This window comes from Rhinopithecus bieti, unplaced genomic scaffold (genome assembly GCF_001698545.2).
Source record: "Rhinopithecus bieti isolate Rb0 unplaced genomic scaffold, ASM169854v2 scaffold_2408, whole genome shotgun sequence".
Taxonomy (NCBI): Eukaryota; Metazoa; Chordata; class Mammalia; order Primates; family Cercopithecidae; genus Rhinopithecus; species Rhinopithecus bieti.
The window spans coordinates 404,093-416,997 of record NW_016803672.1 but is presented as its reverse complement, the minus strand read 5'-3'; the positions used below and the strand labels follow the sequence as shown (position 1 = coordinate 416,997).

Here is a 12,905-nt window from a genome sequence, read left to right as displayed (position 1 = left end):
ACCTTCTGTGCCACAGCAGCAAGACAGGGGCCCATACTGACTGATAATACTGGCTAATCATCTTCCGTGTTCGTTGCCTGCTGCTCTAAGCCTGTTTAAGGAGTCCCTCATTAAATCCTCAGAACACCCCACTGCATCATTCCTGTTGCACAGATGAGGAATCGGAGACAGAGTGTGTGGTCACGGGTTCGAGGCTGCACAGTTGCTAAAGCTGGGCACGTTAGCAGCCTGAAGTGTGGTCCAGATGAAGTGGGGCTGGAGCGGGCCTGCCCCAGCACCTTGAACAGGGCGAATGCCCTCCGTCTCGCTTCCTGTGGAGAGAGGGCGCTGGTGGAGCTGAGCTTGCGGCTGTGCACGTGAGCAGAGGCCAGAGGCGGAGGCGGAGATGAGGGCAGAGAAGCGGCGAAGAGGGCGGAAAGCAGAGAAGACGTCCTGGAAGAGGCGACGCACAGCCGCGTAGTGGTGGCTCGATAGGGTCCATCCACTTGGCGGAGGCAGACCTGGGTCTGGCGGGCGGCGGGGCTTGTCAGTCCTGGGGACATACCGGGCAGGTGCGCGATGGCGGCTTGGCCGGAGGAGGGGGCGGGCGGGAACTGCCACGGACCTGGCCTGGTGGGGACGGGAGCGCTCGATCGCAGCCCGCCGGGGCCGCACCGCCACCCCGCCCCCCGACCCCGCTGTGCTCGCCACCCCTGCACCGTCCTCCGCAGTCCGCTGCTCTTCGAGGCTCCTCGTTCCTCGCGGCCTGCCCCGCGGGCCTCCAGAACTTGCGCCCGGCTGGCCCGCCCGGCCGGCCGGGCTTTCCGCCTTACTTGCCTGTGTTTAGAATTTGCATCCGCAACCCCTGACGCTCGCAGCCAATTTCGTAGCCTCTGAGCTCTGCGAGGTGCCCCGGATCCGAAAGCGGCCGACAGGGGCGGGGGCTGGCGGCGGGGCCGGCCGCGCTGGGCAGGGGTACAGGGGGCGACCGGAGCCAGGACCCGGAGAGTTGCTGGTGAGGGGGTGTGTGTGCCAAGTGGGTGTGGACGACATCGGGAAGCGCCGCGTGAACTGCCCTAGGAGCGCTGTGGCGTGCAGGCGTGGCTGTGCTGGCGGTGTGTTGGCACATGTGCATTGGCACGTGTGTCCGGGAGTGGTTCCCTGTGTGTGGGCATGCTTGGGGCATGTATGTTTTGGCGTGTGTCTATGTTGGGGGCCCTGTGCCCCTGGGCACGTTTTTCTGGGTATGTTTGGTGAGCCTGGGGTGGGGCAGTCCACAGTGCCCCTGATTCGCGCGTCTGTGCGGTGGCCCCATGCATTTTGGCACCAGCGTGGGCCTGCGCGTAGGGGAGTGTGTCTGTGTGGGGCGCCCCTGTGTTCTGGTTCAGCCGTGCGCAGTGAACCTTGGTCTCTAGGCACGCAGGTCTCTGGGTCTGGGATGTGCGTTTCTCTGCGGCCCTGGGAAGGTCTCCTGTATGGATTCTCTCTGGGTGTGCTCCGGGAGGACTGGTGTGTGTGTGTGTGTGTGTGTTTGGGTATAGCGTGTGCCTCTGGAGTGCTTTCCCATCCCTGCTGGCTGAGGGGCTCAGGGTCAATTGTGTGCTCCCAGCTAGGCCTGGGAGCCTTTCCTGGAGAAAGCCGGCCCTGCTAGTTCTCTGCCTTTGGGTAGGGGTGAGGGAGTTGAGACAGTGTGGGGGGTGGGGGAAGGGAGGCCCGAGTGTGTGTTTATTTTCCGTCGGGCGCCGCTGGCTGCCAGCACTTGGTGGGTCTATGTTTGTGAATGGCAATGCCGAGGGGGCTGAGGTGTGAGCCCCTGCCTGCGGGGGAGGGCCAAGAGTACCATCTGGGCTGGTGGGGTGCGGGGCCGGACCGGGAGAGGGGCCTCCTCGGGAAGGGCTGAGTGTCTGTGTGCACGTGTTTGCTCAGATGGAGGCGAGGTTCCTCCAAGGCCCGTCTGTCTGGGAGCGCCTGTCTGTGCAGGTGGAGGTCAGCCAGGTACTGTGCTCTTAGGCTGTGTGTGAGCCCATATGGCGGGAAGGTGGGCCAGAGGCATTACACCTGGCTGGGCACAGGCTGGGCACATAGGGGAAGGCGTGTGCCAGTCCTGGCAGAGTTCTGAAGAGGAGAGGGTGTGCCGAGGGGGAGGGTGTCTTTGTTCCCTGGGGCCCGGCTGATGATGGGGTTGGGCGGTGTGGGTGATCCGAGTGACCAACAGGAGAGTGGAGTGGTTGGGCATGGAGGAGGTGAAGGCTGTGTGGGGGCACTGGGTGTCAGGGGAGTGTGAGAGTGTGTGTGCATACACACGTGGGTGTGACATGTGTGACCATGGCCATGAGTGGGGTATGAGTTTGGGATGTGACTTGGGAGGCACCTCCAGCCTGTGGAGCCCAGTAGGGAGTGTGGGACAAGGTGGAGGGGTGGGTGTAGGGGCCCCCTGGTTCCCAGAAAACTCACTCATCTGTGCCTGCTCCTTCTGCCCAGGGGCTTGAAAGAAACCCTGTGGCCCCTGACCTCTCCCCTGACCCCTGAGCCCATGGGTTATGATGGGAAACCTCAGCCCCCCATCTCTCCTGCCTCATCATCCTTCTGTCTCTACCTCCATCTCTTCTCCTCTCCCTGCACCATCTCTCCATCTCTGTGCCTTCACGTCTCTGCCTCCATCTCTCTCTGCATCTCTCCATCTCTCCCCACCCAGTCTCCCCCATCTCTCTATCTCTGTCTCTCTCCATCTCTCTTCCATCTCCCTCCATTCTTCCTCTCCCTTTACCTCCTCTCTCTGTCTCACCCTGATATTCATTTGTGGTATATTCGGTTGCCATGGGAAACCCAAGAAAGAAGTGAGTGTACCCTTCAAGACTTCAGCATTTTTCCCTCCTCCCTCCCTCCTGCTGTCCCCCCTCCCTCTCCTCCCCTTCTCTTCCCTCCCTCCCCTCTCTCCCCCTCGCCTCCCTGTAGAAGGAGAGGACTTGGGTGAGGAGCTGCTACCACCCGGACTGGGCCAGGACCTGAGATCTCATTGCTCCTGCTGCCGCTGCTGCCTGGGGGACCTTTCTGAGACCCAGGTCGGGGACAGTGCCGGAGGGGCCTCCTCTGCTGCAGACATCTGGTAAGGACAGGGTCCTTTTGCCTGTGTGTGTGTTGCTGTCTGTGAGCATAGCTCACATGACCCGGCCTTGCAAACCTGTGATGTGGCCCAGCCTCAGGCTTCTGTGTGCTCCTTCCTGCGGGCCCGGCCCCTGCCCCCAGCCGTGGGCACCCCTCCCACCCAGCTTTCCTTCCACAAGGCGTGTGAGGCAGCCTCCAGAGCGGCAGGCCTGTTGGGGGCTAAGACAGGCCCATTGGGGAGGGTGGGCAGGAAGCCCTTGTTGGCTCAGGGACCCCAGCTCCTGCCCCATCACCCGGTGGAGAGGCTGAGCCAGGCCTAGTCTGCACCCCGGAAGGGCAGGGGGCATCTGTACACCTGCTGGGGGTGGAGAGCCAGCTTGCAGGGGAAGGCCTGGGAGAACATGGTGGGGGTCTCTCTCAGGTGGGGGTCTTTCCATTGTAGAGAGAGGGGCTGGAAGTGAGCTGGGAGCAGGGGAAAATGCCAGCGGAATTGATATGGGGCCTGATCCTATGTCATTGGGTTTTGGAGGCACAGGGAGAGCCGTCTGGCACTAGGAGGCCGCAGGCAGGCAGACAGGCAGGCAGAAGGAGCCGCTCCGTCCTGGCTGGGGCTGGTGGCTGCCCTGGAGAGGAGAGGAGAGGCTGGGGCTGTCGCTGAGGCTGTGTTGGTGGCGGCCACGTGGAGGGAGCTGTTGTCCAGGCGGCGCTGAGTGACGGTGGTTGCCGTGGCGAGGGAGCCGCCTCTGTGGCATTGTGGTCTCCGTGGAGAGAGGAGGAGACACAGGAAGGAGGCTGGCTGGCTGCGCACAGTGTTGGTGGTTGCTAAGGATAGGGAGATGCTGTCTCCAAGGTGCGGTGGTCCCCACATGGAGGGGCTGTGGCTGTCGAGGTGTTGGAGGTCCCCAGGAAAGGGGTAGTGATGGGTGCCCAGGAGGGGGCTTGTGCAGGGTGGTGGGTGCACCCCAGAGGATGGAGGAGGTGTGGTGGGGGAAGGGCTGCTGCAGGGGACTTGGTGTTGCTGTCACAGGCTGAAGTGGGGGTTCTTAGTGGTGGAGGGGTGGGGAGTGAGGCACAGTGGGTGGGTCTGTGCTTATCCTGCCTGCCCTGTGGACGGACTGGAGACCCCGCTGCACCAGCACATGCTTGCTCCCAGCGCCTCCACCCAGCCCTTCCCTCCCACTTCTATGGCCACGATCTTCCCACCTCTGCCTCCTTGAGCCCTCTCGCTCCCCAGGGCCTCTGGTCACATAAGTCTCTCCTCTGGGCACATACTCCTTTCTTGCCCCCAAGTGATTTTGTCCCCATTCATCATGCTTGCTGAGGACCTGTTGACCCAGTGCCGTTCTCTGGGGGGACCACATTGGTACCTGCCTTTGAGGAATCAGACAGGGGAAGTGACTTGCCCAAGGTCACCCAGCAGGCACATTCCGGGCAGCGTCTCCTTCCCTGAGTGCCGGACTCAGCAGGCCTAACTCCTTCCCTGAGCCTGTCTGTCTGGTACTGTTGAGTCCTCTCTCTCCCCCCAGTCCCCAGGGGTTCTCCTGAAGCAGCATTTCATTCGAATACTAACAACAGGAAGCTGCATAGGAGAACAGCAAATTCTGGGTTTGCATCCTAGCTCTGGTTTTTCCGGTGGGGGACCTCTCGCCTCAGTTTCCTCCTCTGTGAAATGGAGATGAGGCACATGCCTCCTAGGGTGGCTGTTATTTGGGCTCCTGGATGTGATGTCCTTTGTGTGGTCCCTGGTATGTAACACAAACCAGGGGGCTTGTGCAGGGTGGTGGGTGCACCCCAGAGGATGGAGGTGTGGTGGGGGAGGGCTGCTGCAGGGGACTTGGTGTTGCTGTCACAGGCTGAAGTGGGGGTTCTTGGTAGTGGAGGGGTGGGGAGTGAGGTAACTGGGAACCACCACCACCACCATCATTATTCCTTTTTTTGTTTTTTGTTTTTTGAGATGGAGTCTCGCTGTGTTGCCCAGGCTGGAGTGCAGTGGCATGATCTCAGCTCACTGCAACCTCCTTCTCCCAGATTCAAGTGATTCTCCTGCTTCAGCCTCCTGAGTAACTGGGACTACAGGCATGTGCCACCATGCCCGGCTAATTTTTTGTATTTTTAGTAGAGATGGAGTTTCACAGTGTTAGCCAGGATGGTTTTGATCTCCTGACCTTGTGATCCGCCCACCTCGGCCTCCCAAAATGCTGGGATTACAGGTGTGAGCCACCGCACCCGGCCCACCATCATTACTTTTAAAAATCGTTTTAAAATGATTTCCTGACACGTGCGGAGAAGCCAGATCTCACTAGAGTTCTGTGGCATCGTACCTTTCCCCATGACCCTTAGTGGTAGGAGTACAGTCCTGAGTTCATGGTAACAGGAACGGGGCCGGAGAGGCAGAGAGCCTCCTGACAGGCACATAGTGTACCGGTGGCTGAGCCAGGATGGAGCCGGGTGTGGCAGGCTCCCTGTCTGGTACTCCTCTCCAGCCTGCCCCAGGGCCTGTGTGTGCACTTTCATCAGGTGAGCCCTGTCCCCTGGTCTCCTTCGTGGGACTTGGGTGCTCTGAGCTGCTCAGCCAGCCCTGGCCTAGGCCACAGCATGTCAGGCATGTGACTGGTGGTGCCCTGAGAATAACCGAGTCAGGGGAAGCCTGTCCTGTCTACCCTTTGGGCATCACCAGGGGGACAGGCCAGGCAAGGGACTGAGGGTGATGCCCAAAGAAGGCCATTTGAGAGGCCTGGGAAGTGACAGGTGACTGTCTTTCAAGTGACAAAGGCCTGTGTTCAGATCCCAGCACTGCCACTTTCCTGACAGCTGCCGTTGGGCATGTTTCTCTACCTTTCTGGGCCTCAGTTTCTTTACCTGTACAATGGGGATGATAAGAATCCCTACTTCATCTTGCCAGAGCAAAGCCAGGGGACAAAGTAAGGCACAGTGCTTGGCACTGGGAGATGATCTGGGTGGCAGCTACTAACATTTCAGGGTGACCTGGGAAAGGAGAGAGGGCTGTCCTGGTTGGCCTCAAAGGGCAGGCTCAGACCTTGGTTCATGCTAGAGACATTCTGACAGGCTGAGGTGTCTTGGGATGGGAAGGGCGAATGTAGTGAGTGCCCTTTGTAGGTGAGACCGCCCAAGGCTGCCAGAAGCATGGGGTTTGAGACCACTAGAGTTAGGTTCATGTCTTGATGCTGTTGTTTATGGGTTATGGGATCTTGGGAACCTCAATTTTCTCACCCACAAAATGGGAGGACTATTAATGGAAGCAGAGTTACTTTAAATGAATGAAGGAATGTGGAAGAGACCTAGGATGCACTTCAAGCTGCATCGCAACCTGGTTTCCAGAAGAGGAAGGCAAGGAGCAAGGGGTTTGTGGGGTTTGGAGTAATAACACAGCTGCAGTTTATTGAGCATCTACTATGTGCCAGGCATTTTCCCACAGGCTCTAGCTCTCATTTGATTCACTGGCCTTTGGCCTTGCTGTTCCTTCCGTGCTCACTGCTGGTCCCCTGGCTCAGTGCATGGCTGTCTCCTGTTCTGGTTAACTGTCACCTCCTCAGGGAAGTCCTCCCTGACCACCCTGTCCTTTGCCCTTGGCCTCCTCCCTCTGGTTTCTTAAAGCCCTTAACACAACTGGATGCTGTTTTATTTGCTTGCTTACTCTCTGCCCTCCCACTGCTATTGAGTATCAACTCCCTGAAGACAGCTTTTTTTTTTTTGTCTTGTTCTCTGCTCTATCTCAAGTACCTTGAGTGGGGCCTGGCACATAGTAGATGTTCAATAAATTTGTGTGACTGCATGGATAGGTAACCCCACCAACCACCCTGGGAGGTCAGTCTTGTTGTTCCCATTTTACACAAGGGGACAGTGAGGCCAGGGAGGCCTGGTAAGTTGCTGTGGGTGCACAGCAGGATGTGAGTGGCAGGCCTGGCATTTGACTCGAGGTCTAGTGCTGTCTTCTGCTGCTGTATATATACCACCTTGCTGGGAGGCCTTGCGTTTCAGGCTAAAGAACTTGGACCTGACTCTGGATGCAGAGTCAAAATCACAGATTCTTAGGGAGTGCTTGTGCCATAATGAACAGCTTTTGGTAACAGCCTGAATTGTCAAAAGAAATCAATCCAGATGCTCACTAGCTGTGTGATCTCAGGCATATGACTTAACTACTGTGTACCTCAGTTTACTTGTCTGCAAAATGGGGATAATATCTAGGCTGGCTTCTAGGAGGCAGTGGGCTTGGAGCTTTGATTTGCGGGCTTGGCTCTGAGGCCTCCTTCCCAGTGTTGCCATTAATGGACTGTGGGATCTTTTTTTTTTCTTTTTTTGAGACAGGCTGTTGCTCTGTCACTCAGACTGGAGTGCAGCGGTGCAGTCATGGCTCACTGCAGCCTTGCAGCCTTGACCTCCTGGACCCAAGTGATCTGCTCATCTCAGCCTCCTGAGTAGCTGGGACTACAGGCACATACCACCATGCCAAGCTAATTGTTTTTTTTTTTTTTTTTTTTTTAGAGATGGGGTCTCACTGTGTTGCCCAGGCTGGCTGTGGGGTCTTGGGAGCCTTAACCAGCCTAGTCGTAGGAGACTTCACTGCCAGCTCTAGAGGGATTTGAGACTTTGATTTTGGAATAGGCAACATTTTAAGTGCCTGGGACAAGTCATTTTCTACCTTGCCAGCCTGTGCCCTCTCACCCCCACTTCTGCCAGCCCCACCTCTTATCCCCCTGGGGCAGAAGAGGGAATGGAGAGAGAAAAACCGGTTTGGACTGAGCACCTCTTCTGTGCTGGGATTTTCTGCCTGTACTCCACCCCATCTGTGGCCACAGCAGCCCCTGTAGCATGGGGAGTGTCACACCCACTTACAAACGACCAAACAGAGGCCTGGAGAGATTCTCTTCCAAGGTGCAGAACAGAGATTTGGGCCTATGCTCAGAGGTGGCTGCCCACACTGTGTCAGGGGAAGGGAGAGAGGAGGAAGTGGGGAGTGTGGTTCGGGGCACCTGGCCCAGGCCCACTCCTGGGTCACCTGGGGAGGGGGGCTGCTGGTCCCAGCCCTGCCAGGACGAGGTTAGAGTGCCCGGCTCCCAGTGCCAGAGACTGGACCTGGAGGGGCTGTGGAAGGGACAGACTGCTCCGTGAGCCTGACTGCCCACCCCGCTGGCAGCCGTGCCAGTCCAGGGAATAGATCTGGCCTTGTGCGTGGTTGTCCTGGTGCCTTACTCAAGACCCCATTTGTTTGGGGAGGAGAAAGGGGGGTCTGTGGTGCCCAACAGAGGTGGGATTCATGGACAGGGCCCGGTGGTGCGGGGGTAGCCTGCCTGGTACTGGCCAGGCCTGGAGGAGCGCCAGGAAGAAGGGAGAGGAGGGGCTGAGGCGTGGCCTGGAGTCCTGCTTGGCTCCTTCAGGCAGAGTCCTGCAGTCAGGTAGGGGGCTGGCTGTGTGGATGGAGGTGCTGGAGGAGGGAGTCCTGGGACTTCTTAGTCTTTGGGAATGGGAGTGCCCTGTCTGAGGGAGATAGAGCCTCAATTCCCAGGAGCCCCAGTCTGAGGGTAGAGGCACTGTGGGTGTGCTGGCCTCAGTTTGCTTTCTTTCTTTTTTTCTTTTTTTTTTTGGAGATGGAGTTTTGCTTGTCTGCCTAGGTTGGAGAGAAAGCTGAGATTACAGGCGCCTGCCACCATGCCCAGAACATTTTTGTATTTTTAGTAGAGACCGGGTTTCACCATGTTGACCAGGCTGGTCTCGGACTTCTGACCTCAAGTGATCCACCTGCCTCGGCCCCCCAAAGTGCTGGGATTACAGGCCTGAGCCACCGCGCCCAGCCTCAGTCTGCTTTCTGAATGTTGGAGGAGAGATGGTCCACTGAGTGGAGGTTCCAGGAGCTCTGGGAAGACTTTTGTTTTTTGGAAGAGGCAGTCCCTGAGGGCTGGGAGTGGTTGGATTGGGGCAGTGGCTGCAGGAAGGTCTGTTTGGTGGTGGGAAGTGAGACATCCTGAGTTAGATCCCATGCCTGAGTGGTCACATGTTTGCTTATCTGTGAAATGGGGATACTGCCAGGCTCCTGGAGGGGATGGAGTGAAATAGGATTGGAGATAAGAGTATATGCACACAGTAGGCCCACAGGGTTGCCGAGGGCTGCGTGGTAGGGCCTAAGGAGTTCTAGAAGCTACTGAGAACCCATAGCCCCATCCCTGTCTCCACACTGGGTCACAGCAGCTCAACCCGCCCAGCGTAGGAGGTAGGGTGCCCTCCGTGCCAAACTGGGAGGCAGAAATGAAGGGATGTTGGTTGGGCCCCTTCCTGTCTCCCACTTGCTGTGTGAGCCTTGCTTGTCTCACACTCTATCTGGACCTCAGGCAAAGGATAGCCCTTGTCCCGGAGGACACTGTTTGAGGTCTGTGGGGGCACAGATCTTCTCCGCTTCCGCTCCTCACCCAGGGCTGGGACTCAAGGATGGAGGTGGGGGCTCTCCAGGGACGCCAAGCATCATCCTGAGAGGAGATGGGCTGCAGAGAGGGGTCGGCACTGGGGTCCCCAATGGCAGTGGCTCTAGAGCCCTTGATCTAAGCAGAGCTTCTGGGTGAGGCCTTTACTGCCCCTCTAGACACTCCTTGGCTTGGGGGTGGCAGGTCAGAGTGGAAAATCTCCCAGGTTGCAGGATGGGGCGACACAGTGATCAGGCCCATGGGCCCAGCTGTCAGTTCCCGATTTTACCCATGACAAGTTGCGCCACCTATGTGTGCCTCAGTGTCCTCACCCATCAAATGGGAATAAAAGTAGTACCCACCTCCCAAGGGTGACTCTATGAAACCCTTGGCGCCATGCCTGGCATGCAGTGAGTATTCAGGAATGCTAGTTCTGGGCTTGTTTCTGGCTTTCCTGGTGGTTGGAGCAGGGAGGCAGGGCTTCAGGGGCCATTCTAGAGTCACCTCTGAGGCTGCTGGAGACAGGCTGGGGCCTGTGGAGTCCCGGGTCTGGGTGCTAGGTCAGGAAATGTGGGGGTGTCTGCCTCTGTGGCCCCTCCTGCTGCCTGCTGAGCAGGATGTTGTGGAAGGAGCCGATGGGCTTTGAAGTGGACGCGTGTGTTCCATCCCAGCTCATTCATATTCATCCCCTGCTGGCCGTGGAGCTCTGGCCCGATCGTCCTCTGAGCCTCGGTTGTTTCGCGTGGTAGAATGGGATCAGGGCTGTGATGGGGATTAGGTGAGATGAGGCAGGAAGACAGCAGTATCCACGCCTGCGGTTTCCGGTCAGTGCCCGGCTTGTCCCTCTCCGATTTGGTGCTGGGGCTGATGGCAGAGGAGGGAGGGGCTTTGGGAGTGATTTCCTGGCTAGGTTGAGATGGCAGCTGACCTGGACGCTGTCCTCGGGACCATCTGGGGAGAGGGGAAGCGGGGACTCCACAGGGAACCAGGACCCCGGAGGGCTGGAGGGTCGGAGCCAGCAGGTCTCCCACCCACTGCCCGCACTCGTGGGCAGCCTGCCGCCCAGAGAGGTGAGGCGCTGGCTCGGGGCCACACCGCAGTGAGTGGCCAGGCTGAGGGTGGAGCCTTGCCTGCTCTCCTCTTGGGCACTTTGGCTTCCTGCAGCCCCTGGGCCAGTCTGAAGTGGCTGCTCTGAGCAGGATCACCCTAGGGCCTGAGCTGAGCTCATTCGTTCTGTTTCTGTCTCTCTCCGTGTCTCTTTGTCTTTTCTGCCCACCCGTCTCTCTGGCCCTGCCCGTCTGTTTGCCGCAGCCGCCTGTCTCTCTCTCAGGCCGCAGGAGGGAGCTGGCTGGACAGAAGCTGGGCGCGCATGGGCAGGTGTGTGTGTGTGTGCGCCCTCGTGATCTCTGTGCATTTGCCATTTGCTGGGTTTTGGGACACGTACATGTAAAACAATGTGCAAGTATACAAACCCCCTTATACCTGGGGAACTGACGCATGCTCTCGGTGTGCACAGCAGAACGGAACGGGCCACTGCCTGTTCCCAAGGCCTCCTCCCCAGAGGCTGTCACTGGCCCGTGTTTCCTGGCACCTACAAACACATGTACACCATCTGTTCTTACCCAGGAGGGATTCTCCTCGCAGCTGGCCCTGCAGCCTCCTGCGGCCCCTGACTGCACCCTGAGCACCCTCCTCAGGGGTGCGGCAGGACCTGGGTCCTAATCCACCTTGGAATGGGCTTTCCTTGAAAGGACATTTCCCTGTTATGAGTGCCTGGGCTGTTTGTACTTTTTCTACTTTCACTGACTTCAGATCTGAAATGTCCGACTTCAGAATTGAATCATGCCTGGCTGTCCCGGGGCATGGGTGGGCTGGTTTGCGGGGATCTGTTTCTAGGGCTGAGTGTGGACGTCTGGGCTCCTCTCGCTCTTGGCTGAGCACTTTAGGCAGGAGCCCATTCTGGCTGAGATTCCTGCCTCCTGGCTCCGTGGGACCTAGGGAAAGGTAGGGTGTGGGGGTCCAGGGCCAGGACCCCTGGCTGTCTCTGGGGACAGAGTACCCAGGGACTTGGAAGGCAGTGCCAGGAGACCACACTGTTCCCTGCTGTTCTCTACCTGCTGTGTTCCAGGATCACTGGGCATTGGGCTCCTTGGGGCTACGGGGAGCTGCTTCAGGGCCCAGGAGCCTCCCAGTGTCCTTGAGTGCCCACAGGAGTGCTGGGGCCTTCCAGAGCTGGGGGTGGGACTGGGTAGGCGAGTGCAAGGCCCAGAGGAAGGAGGTGCAGGCGATGGAGCAGGGTCTGGCCCCTGGCCTGTGGATCTCATCCCTTTAGCCTTCCTCACAGACTGTCTTTCCTGCTGGGGGCTGAGCCTGGACCAGTCCTGGGATGTTTTTGTTCCCTTGGCCAAGCTGGAGATTCCTTAATGCTGTAGGGAGAGAGCGCTGGACAGAGAGTCCTGAGTCCAGTGTTTGAATTGCAGCTCTGCCTCTTACCTTCTGTGGAAGCCAAGGGTCAGGCCATTCACAGAATCAAAGGGAATCATAGCTTCCTTTTATCAACAACACTCAAGTCACACCATGTGCTAGGCACTGTTCTAAGAACTTTATAGAACTTGGCAAAATCCTCACGACAACCCAGCAAAATAGATACTATCACCATCCCTACTTGACAGACGGGGAAACTGAGGAACAGAGAGGTTAAGGATCCTACCCACGGTCACACAGCGACTTGGTGATGGAATCAGGATTTGAACCTGGCCATCTGAACCTGACTACCTTGCTGTGTTGGGTACCCTTGGCAATCCCTGGAAGGCAGTTATTGGGCAGGGCTGGTCCAGGCTGGTCCCCTGGTTTGAGCCTTGAGAGTAGTCCAGGAAGAAGGTCCTGGCACATGGTAGGGGTGGCAGTTTAGGATCAGGCCTGATTTGAGTGCCTAGCTGATCATTTACTGAGCAAGTGACTTGACCTAGCGGAGCCTCAGTTTCCCCATCTGTAAAACAGGGTAACAGCCCTTCCTTGGCAGGGCTGTTGTGAGAATTCCATGCAGTGAGGCTCAGGTGCTCAGCACATGGTGGGCCACTGTGAAGGCCCCATGACCAGGTGCAAGGGAGGCAGTTCAAGGGACGCCTGTGCCAGCAGAGCTGAGTATATCCCCTGGAGTGGGGACCCCAGAGCCCGTGATTGGGAACTGATGGGCCCTGGGGCATGTGATGCCCTGCCCCTCTCATTATCAGGCACATACCTGTCTACCTGGTATATCCATCGTGCAGCTGGGCCCAAGACTGGGGACACGGTGGTCATCTGTGTGTGTTTCTGTAAATGTGTGGGCCAGACCGCAGCCCCTGGGGGATCATGCAGACATTCTCATGGACGCACTCTGCATGGAGAAACTCGTGAGAACTCCCGCTT

At 58.1% G+C, this 12,905-nt stretch overlaps 1 protein-coding gene across 1 annotated transcript in view; it reads left to right on the top strand.

Moving 5' to 3' along the window:
- Positions 1-2,959: 2,959 nt before the first annotated feature.
- ELFN2 (extracellular leucine rich repeat and fibronectin type III domain containing 2) overlaps positions 2,960-12,905 on the top strand; it is a 45,235-nt gene continuing 35,289 nt past the window's right edge. The window contains 1 exon segment of the mRNA XM_017848176.1: positions 2,960-3,085. The gene's annotated coding sequence lies outside the window, so the exon portion shown is untranslated.